We start from the raw sequence: 18852 nt of genomic DNA, 5'->3' as shown, positions 1-18852 counted from the left end.
CCGTTGTTCATCGATTTGCTCGAGCGGCCCCAGTAACGTCTCCATCATGAGACTTGTTGTTACTGTGTTTGGCATATCGAGAACGTCATGGGTAGCTTGCCAGGCTCTGCCATGCGGGCGAGATACTCTCGGTAGCTTGCCGGGCTCTCCTGAGTCTATGGGTAAATATTAGCAGCGCATGCAGCTGATATGCAGTTTAATAGTTGACCTTGTTTCTCTATTTTAGTTTTTATGTTCAATCATAGCTCTTGCATTCGGAGATGGTCGTTCCGTTGAGAGCGAATGGGGCGTCAGGAATGAGACTGTTTCTAGCTATGTGTACCTAGGTTGAGAGGTCAACATGACAAATGACCTGGCACCCGAGCTGTGCAGGAGTAAGAGAGCGGCTTGGAACGCCTTCAAGAACATCGAAGAAATAGCTAAGAGGACGAAGAAACTCCGGCTCCGGGCACATCTCTTTGATTCCACTGTTCTTCCTGCATTAACATATGCCTCAGAGACCAGGGCCCTACGCAAACAGGATGAGAACACTATTCGGGTCTCCCAAAGAGGAATTGAAAGAGCTATGCTTGGAATATCACGTTTCACTCAAATGAGAGAACGAATCCGGAGTTCCGACATCCGTCGAAGATCAAGAATCATGGACGCTGTCTCATTTGCCAAGGTGTCAAAAATCAGATGGGCTGGTCACATAATGAGATTTAAAGACGACCCCTGGACTAGAGCTGTTACCGACTGGATTCCACGGGATGTCAAAAGACCACGTGGCCGCCCACCTACCAGATGGTCAGACTTCTTCGTCTAGATCATGAACAATCGGTTTGAGGCTCTTCATGTTCCCGGAGCGAACAGATGCCATCGGGTACGCTAGCACGCGACAGGGACAAATGGAGACGTTACTGGCGCCCGCTCGAGCAAATCGACGACTAACGGGAAGTTAAGTGATTAAGTGATTAAGTGATGTTCAATCATTAGTGTCAGATATCAATAGTTTATTTGTATTTTTGAAAGAATAAGAGGCATTTTTTTTCATTTTATTTATTTTTCTTTTTTAAATTTTTATTAGTGAAACACCATGAGGTACAGTTGTACACTTACAAAATTTTGTGCTTGGGTTTCAGTTATATAGTGATTGAGTACCCATCCCTCCACCAGTGCCCATTCTCCACCACCAATGATCCCAGTATCCCTCTCACCACCCCATCCCCCCCACCCCACCCTTTTGTTCTCTCTCTCCTTTTGGGTGCTGTGGTTTGCAAAAGAGGCATTGAGTAGCAATCATGTTCGGTCTAGAGTCTACTTTCAGTAAGATGCGTTTTATTTTAAACGTGACCTAAATCTTTTTTCCTCCTGTCATTTTTTTGCCTCTTGAAAACCTTATAGTATGGTTATTCATTGCAGAATTTCTACATAGTTAAGAAGCTCCTGGAAGGCACAGGCAGCCTATGATAATTGGCTCGAAGCCAAAAATAAAAAGCCAGGAGGTTTGCACTTCATAACCCTGACTACTCATAGGGCAAGGTAACCACATGTTGTGATTCTCCTCCAGGATATTTTTTTGGTCTTAAGTCATTTGTTTCCATACAATTTTATCCTTAGCAAGATTTTTTTTCCTTCCCCAGATTAATTCTGAAAATATTTAAGAATGAGCCTTTTTTGTGTGGGTGCATATGCTGGGTCCCACAGAGGTATAGATTTCAGGTTCACTGGGTAGCTTAAGTCAGTGTTTCTCAACTTTTTCCTCAACTTTTGTGGTCCCCTTCTTTGTTTTCTTCCTATGACACCCTCCCTCCCCGCATCCTGCATCCTACCAGTAGACTCCCCTTGTTCTTTTGCCATGGACCCGCATTTAAATGATTTTCATCTATGCCCTCCTTGGAATATACTTGGGCCCCACATTCAGCTATCTGGCCCTCAGTTGAGAAACACTAGTTTAAATCATATTATGTGTATCTAAATATATAAGGAAATAACTAAGAGAAACCAAAATGTATAATAAACAGAAAAGGAATAACAACCTGGGACACTGAAGAGGTGTTTTTTGTTTTGTTTTGGGGCCACACCTGGTAATGCTCAGTAGTTACTCCTGGCTTTGCATTCAGGAATTAGTCTTGGTGGTGCTCAGGGGACCATATGGGATGCCAAGAATTGAACCCCGGTTGGCGGCATGCAAGGCAAGCGCCCTACCCACTGTGTTATCTCTCCAGCCCTTTGAAAAATTTCTTTTAGTTGATCTTTTTATTGTAACCTGACAACTTTATATCTTCACTGACTGTCTGGGGTGTTATCAGGTTTAGTGAAATCGTCGACTGCCTCAGTTCTGATGTTTGGTGCATCTTGAAGTTTCAACTGAGTAGGACTAAATGAGCATGTAGAAAGACAGAATCTTTGGGACTATCAGGTCTTCTTGAGCTTATCATAAATATACCCATATGATTGATACCTCATTCTTGCCAGCCTGCTAGTTCATGGTGCCTGAGCCCTAGGGAAGCCCTGGACATGGTATAAAGTATGTCTTGCCAGCAAGGCTATGACTCAGCCATCCTGAGTTGCAGGCTAGTGATAGGTTTTGACATGTTGCTTTTCAGGTTGTTCATCAGAACTTAACCTGAGGTGAGGGATGATCCCACAGCTGGGAGGGAGGGACTTGAACTTGGGCTATGCCACTCACCTTATAGGTAGCATTTGGCTGCAAATTGCCATGGGGAAATTGTGGCTGTGCTTAGCGAGTATCGGTGAAAGTTTCACTAAAGCTATAGCCAAGATAAACAAAATATATGTAGGCAAAAACAAGTATTGACGCCAATTACCTTTGTAGAAGTTCTTACTCAAAAAAAATTGAGAGAGAAATAAAAAAATGGCCCAGTTTAAGATTATACTGATGAGATTTATTTTTAAGAAATAATTTAATCAATTACTACATTAGGGGGATGTTGGAAATATGTCAATAGTTGAAAATTTGATAGTATGTAAAAGCAGAAATCATTTCATTCCTTTTATATCTTAGAAAATATAGGTGCCTGTTTTGGATCAGTTCCATTATTTGCTGGTTTTCATTCAGCTCCTTTTAAGAATGATATTTTATATCAGATATGGCCTGAGGTTATATAGTTGTTAAGAAAAGGAGACAGAAACATTCTAAATATTCATGCTTGATTTTAGTATCAGGTTATTGTTGAAGTATTATTTTAATAGTGCATAGGTTTCAGATGTATAGTACTATAAATCAGTATTTGTATCTACTGCATTATGATCACCACCAAGAGTCTAATCTCTGTCAACCATTGATATTTTCATCCATTTTTCTCCCTTCTTTTGGTAACCATCACTGTGTTTTCCAAACCAAGATGTTATTTTTGTTGTTGTTATTGTTGTTGTTTGCTTTTATGTCTTTATTTTTAAACATGAACAGCTTGTGGACGACAGACAACAGGCAGATCGGCCGATAGTTGCCAATGTTGTAGATGTCTTCCTTCTTGTACAGTAGAATGGTCCTGTTGGTTTTCCATTGGGATGGAACCTTGCATTCAGACAGGTAGTGTGTGAAGAGCTGAGCCAGTGTATTGATGAGTACTGATGGTAGGTTCTTCAGGAGTTCGGGTCTGACGTTGTCTGGGTCAGGTGCTTTTTGCTTCTGAACCGACGAAATGGTATGTCAGATTTTGGAAGGGAGAACATTGGGAACGACATATTCATCCTGCGGAATTTGGTGTGTGGGCAGGTGGATATGGCTACGAAAAGATCCAAGCAGAAGTCATGGATAATCTTCTCCATTGCCTTTCTGGAAGATGTGATAGATCCATCAGGATGTCGGAGGGCAGTCATCTTGGTCTTGTAGTCGGTGAAGGTCAAGCAGCATTGTGAATGCTTTTCCTGGCTTCTGCCACGTCTGCCAGCACTGCTGCTATTCTCTCTTTGAGGTCTTCCTTTATCACTTCTCTGCACTGTTTTGCGAGCTTAAATGTTAGCTGGTGGTTGCCTGAGGCTTGTGCCAAACCACGTTGGTGAATGAGCTCGAGAGTTTCTGAAGACAGGTGTCTTTTTGTGGTTTTCTCTCTCTCTCAGCATTCCTCGCACAATCATGGAGGTGCTGAACCAGTCGATCATATTCTTCGTCATTGTTGTCAATGACGGCATCTTCCCATGTTGCCACAAAAGTGCCAAAGAACTCCCAGTTGGTGGTCGTTTTGGGAGTTCTCTTCTTAAATTTGCAGCCCTTTCTCCCCATTCTATGAAGTAGAATTTTTCACGAAAGAGAAGGTGGTCTAATCCTGTTTCTAATTTTGGGACAACAGTGACATCGGTCAGGCAAAACCATCAATTGGATATGATGTGGTCAATTTCATTGTGGAACTGTCCACTGGGATACTTCCATGTTCAACGTTTAGATTCGGCCTTCTGGAACTGTGAGTTACCATGGATGGTCTTGGTCAACATGATGAACTCAGAAAATCTCTCACCCTGTTTGTTCCATTCATCTACAAGCTGTTCATTCGAGTTATCCTGAATAGGATAGGCAGGCAGAACACTAGATGAAGGACAACCATTTGAGCAAGCCAGGTTCCAAAAAGGATTCAGCATTATTGACCATATCCACATGGTAACCAAACTCATTGAGGTTTCTCGGGAGTTCAAGATGCCGCTCTGTCTAATGTTCATCGTTTTAAAGAAGGTCTTGATTCTGTTGAGACTGAAGCAGTCATCGAACCCCTAGCCAAATAGGGTGTTCAAACTCACCAATACATCAGGTAACTCCATGAGCTGTATTACGGATTCACTACCAGGATCTCACCATTCTACAAGGAAGTGATCATCGACGTAAAGAGAGAAGTTCTACAGGGTGATACTACTTCACGAAAACTCTTCAGTGATACCCTCAAGAACGTCATGCAACGACTGGATTGGATAGGAAAGGGAGTGAAGAAAGATGGTTGGCATCTACACCACCTCTGCTTCGCTGACGACATCATTCTAATAACACCAAACATTAGCCAAGTGGCACAAATGCTGGCTGACTTCGACCGTGAGTGTGGGAAGGTCGGACTCCAGCTGAATCTCACAAAGACAATGTCAATGAGAAAGGGACTCATTCCTGACGTTCCATTTGCTCTCAAGGGAATGAACATCTCCAAATGCAGCAGTTATGTGTACCTAGGTTGAGAAGTCAACATGCTGAATGACCTGGCACCTGAGTTGTGCAGGAAGAAGAGAGCAGCATGGAACGCCTTCAAGAGCATTGAAGAAATAGCTAAGAGGACGAAGAACCTCCGGCTCTGGGCACATCTCTTCAATTCCACTGTTCTTCCTGCATTATCATATGCTTCAGAGACCTGGGTCCTACGAAAACAGATGAGAACGCCATTCAGATCACCCAAAGAAGAATCGAAAGAGCTATGCTTGGAGTATCAGACTTCACTCAAGTGAGAGAAGGAATCCAGAGTTCCGACCTCCGTTGACGATCGAGAATCAGGGATGCTGTCTCATTTGCCAAGGTGTCAAAAATCAGATGGGCTAGACAGATAATGTGATTTGAAGACGACCCCTGGACTAGAGCCATTACCGACTAGTAACGGATTCTAGTGGATGTCAAAAGATCATGTGGCTGCCCACCTATGAGATGGTCAGACTTCTTCATCAAGACCCTGAACGAATGGTTTGAGGCTCTTCATGTTCCTGAAGCAAGCAGACACCATTGGGCTACACTAGCAGACAACAGGGACGGATGGAGATGTTACTGGCGCCCACTCAGGCAAATTGATGAGTAATGGGATCTCAAGTGATCAAGTGATTTTTAAGAGTATTGGCCATCCCAAATGGTGCTTGGGGCACGGTGTGGGTATTGAGTTAAGCGCCTGACACATGCTACACATATTCTTTACCATGTGAGTTATCTCTTTTGCCCAAGTATTTTATCTTTTGTCACATATGAGTGAAGTCAAATATTTTTCTTTCTCCATCTGACTAATTTCTCTAAGCATCAACCCTTCAAGTTACTGTCAAAGTGTCAGAATTAATCTTTTTAAAATTTTGTAGAATAGTTTTCCATTGGGCTGGAGTGATAGCACAGCAGTAGGGCGTTTGCCTTGAGCGCAGCCAGCGTGGCCCAGCAAGGTTCTATTCCTCCACCCCTCTCGGAGAGCCTGGAAAGCTACCAAGAGTATCTTGCCCGCACGGCAAAGTCTGGCAAGTTCCTGTGACGTATTCGATATGCCAAACACAGTAACAACAAGTCTCACAATATTACTGGGCCCGCTCAAGCAAATCGATGAACAATGGGAGGACAGTGCAGACAGTGAAGTTTTCCATTATGTATACATATCACATCCTCTTATTGATTTAGACACTTAGTTTACATATTTGCATTCATGTCTGGTTGTTTCTTTGTGTTTAGGTATCAGTTCCCCCAGCATACTTTTCTTTATTTACTGGTTTTCTCTTTTCCCCTCACTCTCTGTTCTGTTCTCCATTTTTCCTTCTTTCGAAGAAATTGTCTGGAGATCAGCATTATCAGGTGTCATCCAGAGAGGCAAATGTTGCCCTTCCCTACACTACAATTCCATGCCATCTCACCTCAGTCATGAAGTAGCCAGTGTTCTTAGAAGTGGGAGGTAAATCTAGTAGAAAATTGCACTAAGGTTAAGAGATGTGAGCATCTTTCTTTACAGGGAATGTTCTATTCTCTGATTATTTGGAATTGCTCTTCATTTAGTAATTAATAACGACTTATAACTGCAATGTCTTTGCAGTGTACTAGAATCTACACTCAAACTTCCACATAAATTGTTCATTTAATTCTTAACAGTAACCATAGAACATATGTACTGTTAGTGTTCCCCATCTTTCAAGGACACTGAGATAGGGCATCTTGCCCAAGATAACGCAGTAATGGGGCCAGGAAGGATTCATAGCCAGGGAATTAGAATTTCTGCCCTTACGGTCTCCACTGTCCTATATTTCTCTTAGTTAATGCTTTTCTTTGGAGGCATAAATTTGCTGCTTTTATTTTATTCCTAAGGAAAGTATAATAGAAAATTTCAAAGCTACATCATGGTCACGGTCCTCCCGTTGTTCATCAATTTGCTCAAGCAGGCCCAGTAACGTCTCCATTGGAGACTTTGTTGTTACTGTGTTTGGCATATCGAATACATCACGGGTAGCTTGCCAGGCTCTGCCGGGCGGGCGAGATACTCTGGGTAGCTTGCTGGGCTCTCCGAGAGGGGCGGAGGAATCGAACTCGGGTCGGCCATATTGGCTGCATGCAAGGCAACGCCCTACTGCTGTGCTATCAAAGCTACATAGTTAACAACATTTTATTTTAATCTTTGATTGTATCACCATCACTATCTGAGAAATCTTACACTAGCCCTTCAACTGCTACAGTATATCCCAGTTCCAGCTTAAGATGTTGGAAGGAGAGGGAGTAGTTAAAAGCATCTGTAATAAAACTATTGTGTATATCTAAAAATTATTTTCATTACTGTTACTCATATAATAAAACTATTTGAGAAATTAGACTTGTTACATAGATTTTTAGAAAAACCTGCAGCCATAACTATTTTTTCCTGACCTTTCTTTTAATAATTTTTGTGCAACACTCACTAGTGCTCAAAGCTTCCCCCTGGTTCTATATTCAGGGATCACATCTGGTAGGATTTAACCCAGGCCAACTGCAAGTGAAGGCAAGTGCCCTACTTGATGTGCTATCTCTCCAGCCCCTAATAAATGTCTTATTTATTTTCATCCCCGCCTCCCTTCCCTTTGTGATTGTTTCAGGAGCTAAGGAGTCACACACTTAGTGGTGGTGCTCATACGATTAGTGGTGATGCCAGTTGTGCATCAGAGATGGTACTCCTGGTTGACATAAAGGGTGCCGCAGGAATTAGAATTAGTATTCTGCTGGCAGAGCCTGGGATTAAACCTGAGAAGTTCCTGGAGACCAGAGCAGCACTGGGGGCTACAGAGAAGAGAGGGTGAGGGTATATTCATATCAGAAATTGTCATAAAGATACTTATGTTGACATGGCAACCTCTGTTGACAAGCACTCACAAGAAACTTACGTTCTGGTTGAAGGAGATAGCTAATAAATTATGCATATCACACAATATATTCAAGTAGTGCTTGATGTTACAAAATAGGTTAAGAAAACGCAATCTAAAGAACTGTGCATGGAAGTTACATAGAAACGGTGTCCAGAGAAGGCTCACTGCCGATCTGAGCTAAATGCAGGAAAGGGCCTGTGACTATGTGGGGCAGAACCATCCAGAGACATAGTGCAATGATTTCAAAGAGCTCCGAGCTTCAAGAAGGCCACTGTAACCAGAAAAGAAAAAATAAGGAGAGAATAACTAGAAAAAAACACTCAAGACATAGCAGGAGAGTACCCCTTCATGTAGGAACTTGGAAAGTAATTTGCTTTCTGCCTTAAGTGCAACAGAAAGGCATTGGAAGATTTGAGGCAAAGAAGTGATATTTGACTTTCGTTTTGACAAGATACTACGCCATTAAATAGTTAACAAACCTTAGAATGGTAAGTGTATAAATAGGATTCCTATTAGGAGGCTATTGTAATTATCCAAGTAAGAAATTACCTAAGATGGGGTGTAGACCAGGGCGGTAATGGGTGAAGGTAATAAGAGGTATCAAGATGGTAGATATAATTTAAAAGGGGAGTTGGAATGATTGAGTATATGATTAAGTATGGAAAAATCAATTATGATTTTCAGAGGTTTTAAATAGTAACAGTGCAGGTATCAGTTCAAAATCCTTTTGAGATCAGTCTTAGAGGATCAACCCATTTCTCCTAAGTCTGTGTAAAGAGTGAGCAGATGGAGAAGGGAAGTGAATAGCAGATCAAAAGCAAGGAGGAGGAATTATAAAGAACCGTATCTTCTCAGTCGTAAGTCCTCCATTGTTGGAAGAGGGATGTTTGATATTAAAAACATTTGTGAATTATAACTTAAATAGCTAGAGCTTTAACTCTACTCTTAAAAAAATGAAAAATCCTCTTGTTTAGGAAGCTTGTTGTATACTATAAAAACACCCTATCATTTGGGACTCCATCGTCAGAATTATTCTTCAAAATCCCAGCCCTGTAGTCAAAGTAAACCTTTGATACACTCTTTTGATAGACGAGCGTCTGAAATCACATAGAGCCAGAATGACACTGGGTGTCATTCCCGTGAAAAACTCTGAAAGAGAAATGACTAGAGAAGCTACTAGAGAGACTAAGCCTCTGGTGGGTGTTTAAGACAGATTTTTATTTGTCTTTTCTCTCCCTTTTCCTGACAGTGGCATCTGTATGTCATGCGTGAGCCTGGCACTCTGCATTTGTAATCTGTGAGACAGTTTTCTTTTCTGCCCTATTCGGTTCGATCTTTCATAAAAGGATGTGAGTCGGAGTCAGGGACAGACTGCATGTTAATCTGTTGCTTGAAACAATTAGGAGCTGAGGTAAATAACTTTACCTCTCTGAGACTCGATTTTTATCAACCGAAAACCTGAGATAATAATTCGTGTCTTATAAAGTTGTTATGAAGATTAACTGAAGTAATCACCTCACATGAGTTAATGTATGTGCCTTGCTGAGCATAATGCCTGGCAGAAAATAGTGTCTGTCTGTCTGTGTGCATGTACGGTACTCACCTTTGCTCTCCATTCAGTAGCACTATAGCACTGTCTTCCTGTTGTTCATCAATTTGCTCGAGCGGGCACCAGTAGTGTCTCCATTGTGAGACTTGTTGTTATTGTTTTTGGCATATTGAATATGCCATGAGGAGCTTGCCAGGCTCTGCCATTTCTTGGTAGCTTGCCAGGCTCTCCGAGAGGGAAGGAAGAATCGAACCTGGGTTGGCCATGTGCAAGGCAAACGCCCTACCCACTGTGCTATCTCTCCAGTCACAATACAGTACTAACCCATAAACAGAGAAATACGTACTTCCATTACCATCCAGTTCCTCATTACTTTTCTGACCTTAACTCTCTTCTGATGAGGTCTGTTTTGGGGAAGGGATTTGGGATGGCAGGAACATGGTTGCTCCCAAGCAGTGCTCAGGGGACACAGGGCTCTTTCTGGGTGAGCTCCACAATTGAGCCGGACAGTTTATAGTTGGGGCCTGAGGATATGATGTTGCTCAAGTCCAGTAGTGTTGGGGGCCTCCAGAACAAACTTAGCAGTACTTGGGGCCACTAGGACCATATCCAGTGGTACTAAAAGGTTGGCCTGTGTTACAGGGGTTGGACTCAGGACCTGGTACATGCCAGGCATGTATACGGCCCTTTGAGCTATCTTCCTGACTCTCTGATGATATCTGTCCTTTACACAACATCTGTATGAAACAGCTGGGAAGCATTCATGCCTACACCCATCTTCTCCAAGCTCCTGGGACAGGCCTCATCTGCCTTAGTCATTTGCCTCCTAAGCCTGTACTACCTTGCACTTTTATTTAGTCCTTCCTTACTAATTGTATGCCTCTGTAAGTTCCTCGTCCTGTGTTTCTTTTGTATCCTCATCCCATGTCTATCTCAGCCTCCTTAGTCATACCATTGGTCACTTGTGTGATTATCCTCTGTACTTACAAATCTTTAGGATTGCTCTTACATTACAGAAGCAATTTCCTAAAATTGTCTTCATTGGAACAATAGGTCCCATCAAGTTAGCATCAAGCATATTTTTCTACAACTCAAATCCAGTGAAACATTTGTTGCATTATTCATTGATTGCTTCAGATATATTTCTCACTTAGCATTCCTTCAAGGTACTAGGGATATAGCCATGCACAAGATAAACAAAGTAGATTTAGTCTACTTCCTGCTTACATGGAATGTATGGTCATAAGAGTTTATGTCTTAGCTGCCTTTGGAACTGGTTTTAGGATAAATAACTCCCAGGTACGTGTTGTAAAAGATGGAAAAGTTGGTGTATTAACAATTTCTAAAGAAATTTAACTATTTTGAACTATGGCACTTTTGCAGAACTATTAATATGTGATATTATAAACAACCAAATTAAAGTGATTCCTCACCTGCTCAGTTGTCAGTGTTAATCATTTAATTGGATGATATGTATCTGACTTAGTTTGGGCCACTCTAACAAATTACCACAGACTGAGTAGTGTAAACAACTATCATTTATTTCTTATAGTTCTGGATACTGAAAGTGCTAGATCAGGCTGCAGTTATAGTTGGATTCTGGGGAAGACCCAGTTGCTCACCAGAGCTAACTTTTTGTTGTACATTCACATGACTTAAGGAGCAAAAGAGATTTCTAGGGACTTTATTATTTTTTAAATAATGGCATTAATCTCATTCATGAGTTTTTTACTCTCATCCATAGCCATATACAGATTCTGCCTCTGAATACCTTTATATTGAATGTTGTTAGGATTTCAACATTTGGATCTTGGGGAGGTAGAACACACATACACATACACATTCAGTCAACATATCTGCTTTTTTATTATAGATTGTTATAAAGTAGCCCCTAAACCAACTTTAGTAAGAGGGAATACCTCATACTTAAGCTCAGAGGATTTTGATGGCAATTACAAAGCATCTCAGGGAATGACCCTGTATAATACATATACAGGGTTATTTCATAACCATACGGGTTATTTAATCAAGCAAGTAGAACCAATGAGGCTCTCTAGGAGAGTTCTAGTATCAGTGAATCAACTGCCTCTGCCGTGGCCTATGATATGGACAAGATGCTCATGTGAAATCTAGTCTTTGAAATCTGTTCAACCTTTACAAACCTTCTACACTTACTAGAATGTATTTTCATTTGGTTGATGTACCTCTATAGAGGGGAGTTAAAGATGAAGCTCAGAATGGACAGTCACAGGAATAAGAAAAGGACCTGATGTCTTTGAGTCTTTCTTCTCTTATACTGAGGTTGAGGGGTTGTCTATTTGTTATTTTGTAGATGTTTTTCTGGGATTATTATTAAATTACAAGTGTCTTTAGGAGGAAAATATAATTTCTAATGATTTTAGTTGATTACCACTGATTGTTAAGATTGAGTCTCTATCAAAAGATTTGGAAGATGTTACAGTCTACTTAGTTTATAGATTTGCTACTCTATGATAGAGATGTCCATTGGTTTGCAAAAAGAAAGATTTGGGGAAGAGGAAAAATAATTGAATGGTGACAGGAATAAATGATGATTTTTTTTTGTTTAAAGAGGTCATAAGAGACATCTTTTTAAAAGACAGTTTGATAGAGCTACTAGAATCATGGAAGTGATTATATGTAAGTAGAAACATGATAGCTAACATCATCCAAGGCCAGAAAGTTCCATTGTTTGGACATAGTTCGGAGTTCACAGAGAACAACTTCATACTTTCACTAGGTGACTGGTTTGCTTTTCAGCCTCATTGAATGCCTTCTGAGTGATATGGATGGCATTTTTGATTATTTGCATTCATGAGGCAAGTAACTGAATGTACAAATTTAATATGAAAGTGACTAAAACATAAAAAAGAATAATAATAGTAAGCTAATTTTTATATGTTTAACCTCCATAGACAAACAGATTGCATAACATTTGTTTCAGTCTCACTCACTGATCTCTTGAAGCCAACATCATTTGTATGAAAATATGTATCACGATCAGAGCCTCAAAACTTTTATACTTAATTAGGGCACTAATTCCCGTTTGTCTATCCCATTGCTTCCTACACTCATGGTAATGAGTGTTTTGATACATGAAGAAAACTTGAAGAAACTCCGGAAACCAAGTAACTAGATGAAGAGAAATCATAGTAAGTTGCCTCTGGGGCCACTGATTTTTTGTTGATTTATAAGAGTTTAATGGTGAGCCATTCACTTAAGAGAAAGCTCTCTTTCCTCCCCCAGCTCATCATGCTTTTAAGTTTCATTTTTATACGAACCATTTGAGAAAGTAGAATGTTTTCCATGTTGTCTCCTGAGTCATATTATTTCTCCAGTCTATGCTAGTCAGGTTTTTCTGGTTGTTATTCATGTACTTCATTTTCCTGAAACTTGTCTCCCCTTCATTACAGTGGATATGTCTGAGAGGTCATGCCTAAATGGCCTGCATTTAGAAGCATGGGAAATTTTCCAAGCATTTAATTTAGACAATTACACATGTGTGCTAGGAGACTGAAATTTACACCAGAGAAACAACTCCTTTCTTTCGCTGCCTTGCCACAGATAAGGCACCATCCCCTTTACTCGGGGAGGAAAATAAGTTTTAAAAACTAGGAGTAGCATTTTTAGAAATCCAACATGGGTTTTATGGAATAATTTCTGAGAAATAACAGAGAATTGGACAAATACAAAGAGACATAAAACAACAGTGTAGGAACTTGAGACATGATTTCCTCTTTCTTTGCCCAAAATAGATTTATAAAGTATAAAAATGCCATGTACACTTTGCCAAAATATTTTATTTCCAAACATTGTTAGAAAAATTAATTTTGTTTAGGTCCTTGTAGAAATTCCACCACTTGAGAACTTTAGTGTATACTCTACTTAAGGAGGTTTATTATTTGTAAAGGATTAGCAAGAGTTTAGCATTTTCAACTCAGGCTTAGGAACTTGGGAATGTGGAATTTCCAGAGGAAGTAATAACCTAAACCACATAAGCCACAGACACTCTGCATGAAGCATGGGTTGTCAGTGCCAGAGGCCAATTATCACATAAAAAACACCTAAGTTGTAAGGAAACTTCAGCATCTCTTAGGCTGTCATTGGTATCCTTCATAAGCAATTTTTCCACACTTTGTGAACACAGGTCACCTTGTGAACACTCTTTCCTTCCTTCCTTCCTTCCTTCCTTCCTTCCTTCCTTCCTTCCTTCCTTCCTTTTTTCCTTCCTTCCTTCCTTCCTTCTTTTTTCTTCTTTCCTTTTTTCTGTCTTTTTTCCTTCCTTCCTTCCTTCCTTCCTTCCTTCCTTCCTTCCTTCCTTCCTTCCTTCTTTCTTCTCCTTTCTTTCTTTCTTTTCTTTCTTTCTTTCTTTCTTTCTTTCTTTCTTTCTTTCTTTCTTTCTTTCTTCTTCTTCTTTCTTTTCTCCTTCCTTCCTTCCTTCCTTATTTCCTTCCTTCCTTCTTCCTTCTTTTTTCTTCCTTCCTTCTTCTTTCTTTCTTTCTTTCTTCCTTCTTTTCTCCTTCCTTCCTTATTTCCTTCCTTCCTTCTTCCTTCTTTCTTCTTCTTTCTTTCTTTCTTTCTTTCTTTCTTCTTTCCTTCTTTTCTCCTTTCTTCTTTCCTTCTTTTCTCCTTCCTTCCTTATTTCCTTCCTTCCTTCTTCCTTCTTTTTTCTTCCTTCTTTCTTTCTTTCTTTCTTTCTTTCTTCTTTCCTTCTTTTCTCCTTTCTTCTTTCCTTCTTTTCTCCTTCCTTCCTTCCTTCCTTCCTTATTTCCTTCCTTCCTTCTTCCTTCTTTTTTCTTCCTTCCTTTTTTTCTTCCTTCCTTCCTACCTTCCTTTCTTTCTCCCTTTTTCCTTCCTTCCTTCCTTCCTTCCTTCCTTCCTTCCTTCCTTCTTTCCTTCCTTCTTTCTCTCCCTCTTTCGCTCCCTCCCTCCCTCCCTCCCTCCCTCCCTCCCTCCTTCCCTCCATCCCACAAAGTAAACTGATCACCCACTTAGTTGCATCATTCCTGCAGTCATTATAAATGCTAAATATCAAACAACCTCTAAATATCAAAGAACCTCTTCTCCATACTTATTATTAATTTCCCTTATATTGAAAAATCACTGTCTTTAAGTAAAAATAATAGGATTATTAGACTAAACCAGGCTCAGTTCTTCATTTTATAAATCTAAAGTACAAAATTTGAGAGAAATCATGCTTCAAATAGTGAAGAAAAGGGGGACACCACAGAGTAACCATATGTACCAGGGACCAGGGGATAGAGTGACTTAGAATGACTGTCTTACAAACATAAGGCCAGAGCTCTGATCACCAGTTCTGCTGCATACACTGAGCATAGTCTTGGCTACCCAGCTGTCTGCTGTCTCCAATACCACAAGCAATTTCTGGCCACTCCACAGCCAGATGTACTTGGGCCCCACAACTAATGGCCTGCAACTCCTAACAAGCACTGAAAGTGAAAGATGTGTGAGCACCAAGGCCAGTAAGTGTGACCCTGGTGTCACATATACAACCAGCATGGGCATGATCACTACAACTTGAGTGCCACCCCTAGCAAACATGTATTCAGGTGCCACAACTAATGTGATCCTCAGCAAGGGTCTTGTGTGAGACCCCTGCTCAGCACAGCAGTGAGGGCAAGGAAAGGAGAACTAGCCATAGAAGCCAGGCCTTGGAAAAGAGTTTCTCAGATAACAGGAACTTCTCAGAACTTGAGGCATTCTAGAATCACAACATAAATAGCTCCCTTACTTTGACTAACTTCTACGAAAAATATTTAGTAATATACATTTTTCTCTTCAGTTTCTTGTTTTGCAGAACTGTCCATCTCAGAAATATCAACAGACCAGTTCACTCACAAAGACTTTCCTAAACTCTTCTTCCACATAAGCACAGTAATGCCTGGCTTTGCTGCTGTCACACAAGTTGTTTCCAGAGCTTTGGCCTTGGGCTCAGAGACTCACCACCACTTCCCTGGCCTTATGTTTTCCAGCGGTATTCTCACCATGTAATTCAGTCCAGTGAACCTTTTTGCTCTCCACATTCCACTAGCTCTACTGTCAGGGCTAAACCTTGGCCTTCTCTGTTCCCTGTGTCTATGTTGCATCCCACCTTCTTTCTTACTCCTTTGTACATCTGTAAAACCTTGGAACTTTTCTGTCACTTTTGACATATTTTTTAAGGCCCTTTGTCTGTTTTCTGTTTTGATATTTTGGTGTCTTTGTTTGGCCACAGGCAGTGTTGCTCTGGACTCAGGAATTACCCCTGGCTATGCTTGGGGGACCATATGGGATACCGGGAATTGAATCTGGGTGACCCTGTGTACCTTACCTGCTGTATCATCTCTCCAGCTCACTTACTGTTCTCTTTGAGACACTTCTATAAGAAGCAGAATTCCCATATGAGTGCATCTTGCTTGATCTTATTATTATTATTATTTTGGGCTTTGGGCCACACCCAGCAATGATTGGGGGTTACCCCTGGCTCTATACTCAGAAATTACCACTGGCAGTACTCAGGGACCATATGGGATGCCAGGGATTTGACTCGGATCTGCCGCATGCAAGGCAAGTATCCTACTCACTGTCTTATCACTCCAGGCCCCTTGCTGTTATTTTTGTATAGTCTCTTTCCTCAACTGCATGCAATACATTCACTTCATAAGCAAAATGAGCAATCGCAAGCATTTTCATCATTTGATCTCATCATTCCTAGAATATTTTTGGAAGTTTTATAAATACTGTAGCGATTGTCGGTATAATATTCACGTTCGATATTATCTGCCAGACTCTATATGAACTGAATTCCCACCTCTGCCTCCTTCTTCCTGCTTGTCAGCCACATTGCCCCTCTTTTGCTAGACACCCAATTTCACGCTGCTTTTCTCCCAAGTGAATCTTCTGTCTGACTTCATCACAAAGATGGTTGTCTTTTCAAAACTTTGTCTACTTTCCACCTTTCCATTTTGTCTGGAATTTTTTGTTATTCATCCTTCAGGTTTCAGGGCTTGGCAAAGATAAACATGAACAGAGTGCCTGGGCGCAGTTAGATCCTACTCCTAACAGTGCAATGCTGTTAACATTTCAAAATTTTGGTGTGAAGCTCTTTGGGTCAATTTGTACGATGCATGTGAACAGTGAATAACTGAGTTAGAACATGTGAATGCTAAGACAAGGATGTAGGACAAGTTCATGAATAATCTTAATGTTTTATCCTACACATGTTTGTCAACTGAAATCCTCTAGTCTGTGTTTTAAGGAGTAAATCTGGCAGCAGGCTGAAAGTATGATATGGTAGAGAACAGAAAATAAGAGATTATGGCAATGGATTCCTTGGTAATGAATGTATATATTTTTTGTCTCCACATGTACATCCACCTGGCAATGTGATACTGCCACTTCTCATATCCTGAGTCTTTAAATTTGACCTTGGCCATGTGACTTTGTTTAACCAGTGAAATATTAACAACTATGAATCTACATATGATGACAGCTTTGTATATTGAGGTTGCCAGAGATTTGAGTGGAAACCCTAAGACCATACTGTGAAGTAGATTCACTGAAACAGTGAACTTCCACCAATTAAAAACACAGTGGGTAGGGCATTTGTCTTGCACGTAGCTGACCCAGGTTTGATTCCTCCGTCCCTCTTGGAGAGCCTGGCAAGCTAACAATAGTATCCCACCATATCACAGAGCCTGGCAAGCTCCCCCAGGCATATTCCATATGCCAAAGACAGTAACAACAAGTCTCACAATGGAGACATTACTGGTGCCTGCTTGAACAAATCGATGACAATGGAAGGACAGTGCTACAATGCAGTGCTATCCATTTTGTCGTTATGTTTATCACTGACCTCCCTGTCCCACTCACATCCCATTAGAAACATCTCTCATTTCTGGAGCAGAGAGATCATACAGGAGTTAAAACTATTGTGCTGCACATGGCTGACCCCAGTTTGATCCCTGGCACCAACCCTGGCACCACATTTGGTCCCTTGATTCCTGGAAGGAGTGATCCCTGAGCACAGAGCAAGGCGTAAAAAGATCTCTTTTATCAGTAATAGTTCTCAGCAACTTGCCATGGGAGGAGTTTTTTTGTGTAGACTCCAATTTTCAGGAGATTCCAGAATATTCTAAGACTTCAGTTCAAAATCACTTTACTAAGATATCTGAATAAGAGAATGAAAATTAATTCACCCTGGGTATTTAATTGAGAGCCAAAATAAGTCACACTTATGCTAGATCCAGGGCAGAGTCTGGCAAACTCCCCGTGGCGTACCAAATGTGCCAAATACCAGTAACAGTGATGGATCTCATTCTCCTAAAGAGCCTTGAATATAATCTCAGGGCTAGGATGAAAGAGACGTTACTGGGGCCTGCTCGAGGCAATTGACGAATGCTAGATCTAAAAGGCAATAATAAATGTGAATCAGAAGAAGAAGCATAGGAAAAGTATATTTAAAGATATAGCAGGTGTAGGGCTGGAGTGATAGCACAGCAGGTAGGGTGTTTGCCTTGCACGCAGCCGACCCAGGTTTGATCCCCAGCATCCCATATGGTCCCCCGAGCACCGCCAGAAGTAATTCTTGAATGCATGAGCCAGTAGTAATCCCTGTTCAATGCCAGGTGTGGTCCAATAAGCCAAGGCAAATATGGTGTGTAAATAGCTGATTGTTAGGAGGCAGGCTTGAAATTGATATGGATACATGCCCAATGGTGCTGTGGCCAGTTGGGGACAGGCCTCTCCCTCTAGAGCCACCAAGACCAGGAGTGTGGGGGGAGGGGGACCAATCTGGTGTGTGGGGGAGGGAATCCAGGGCCTCACAATTGCAAACCATGGGCACTGCCACTTGAACCACATTCCTAGTACTCAAAATGGCTTATTTTAAATAAGGATCTTTGTTTCTCTACTGCTCAGCATGGACAAGTATGCTAAGCCATGCCGATAGAACCATATCACTTTCAAAGAAATATATGACAGATTTTTTTTGCAGGGTTTAGGTTGACAGAGAAATCCTGCAAATAAATTGTCATAAAAATTTTGGGGTTTTCTCAAAATATCCTCTTTTTAGGAACATGCTTTAAGTATGACCAGGTCATCTTCACCTAAATTTCCTATGCCAGAGCAATTCCATGTGAATAAACAGTAAGGTTTCCTTATTTTATATGCCTACGTGGTCAGTTTCATTCATTGTTAAATAATGTTTTCTTTATGAAATTGACGCTGATCCTGATTCCCATCCC

General features: G+C 40.9%; 1 protein-coding gene across 2 annotated transcripts in view; it reads left to right on the top strand.

Moving 5' to 3' along the window:
* The window catches only part of MTHFD2L (methylenetetrahydrofolate dehydrogenase (NADP+ dependent) 2 like), a 109810-nt gene that overhangs the window by 86507 nt on the left and 4451 nt on the right, over positions 1–18852 (top strand). The window lies entirely within an intron of this gene.

This window comes from Sorex fumeus, unplaced genomic scaffold (assembly GCF_029834395.1).
Source record: "Sorex fumeus unplaced genomic scaffold, SorFum_2.1 ptg000013l, whole genome shotgun sequence".
In the NCBI taxonomy this organism is placed as follows: domain Eukaryota; kingdom Metazoa; phylum Chordata; class Mammalia; order Eulipotyphla; family Soricidae; genus Sorex; species Sorex fumeus.
Note: the sequence above shows the minus strand (reverse complement) of the source record. Positions and strands in the feature narration are given on the sequence as shown.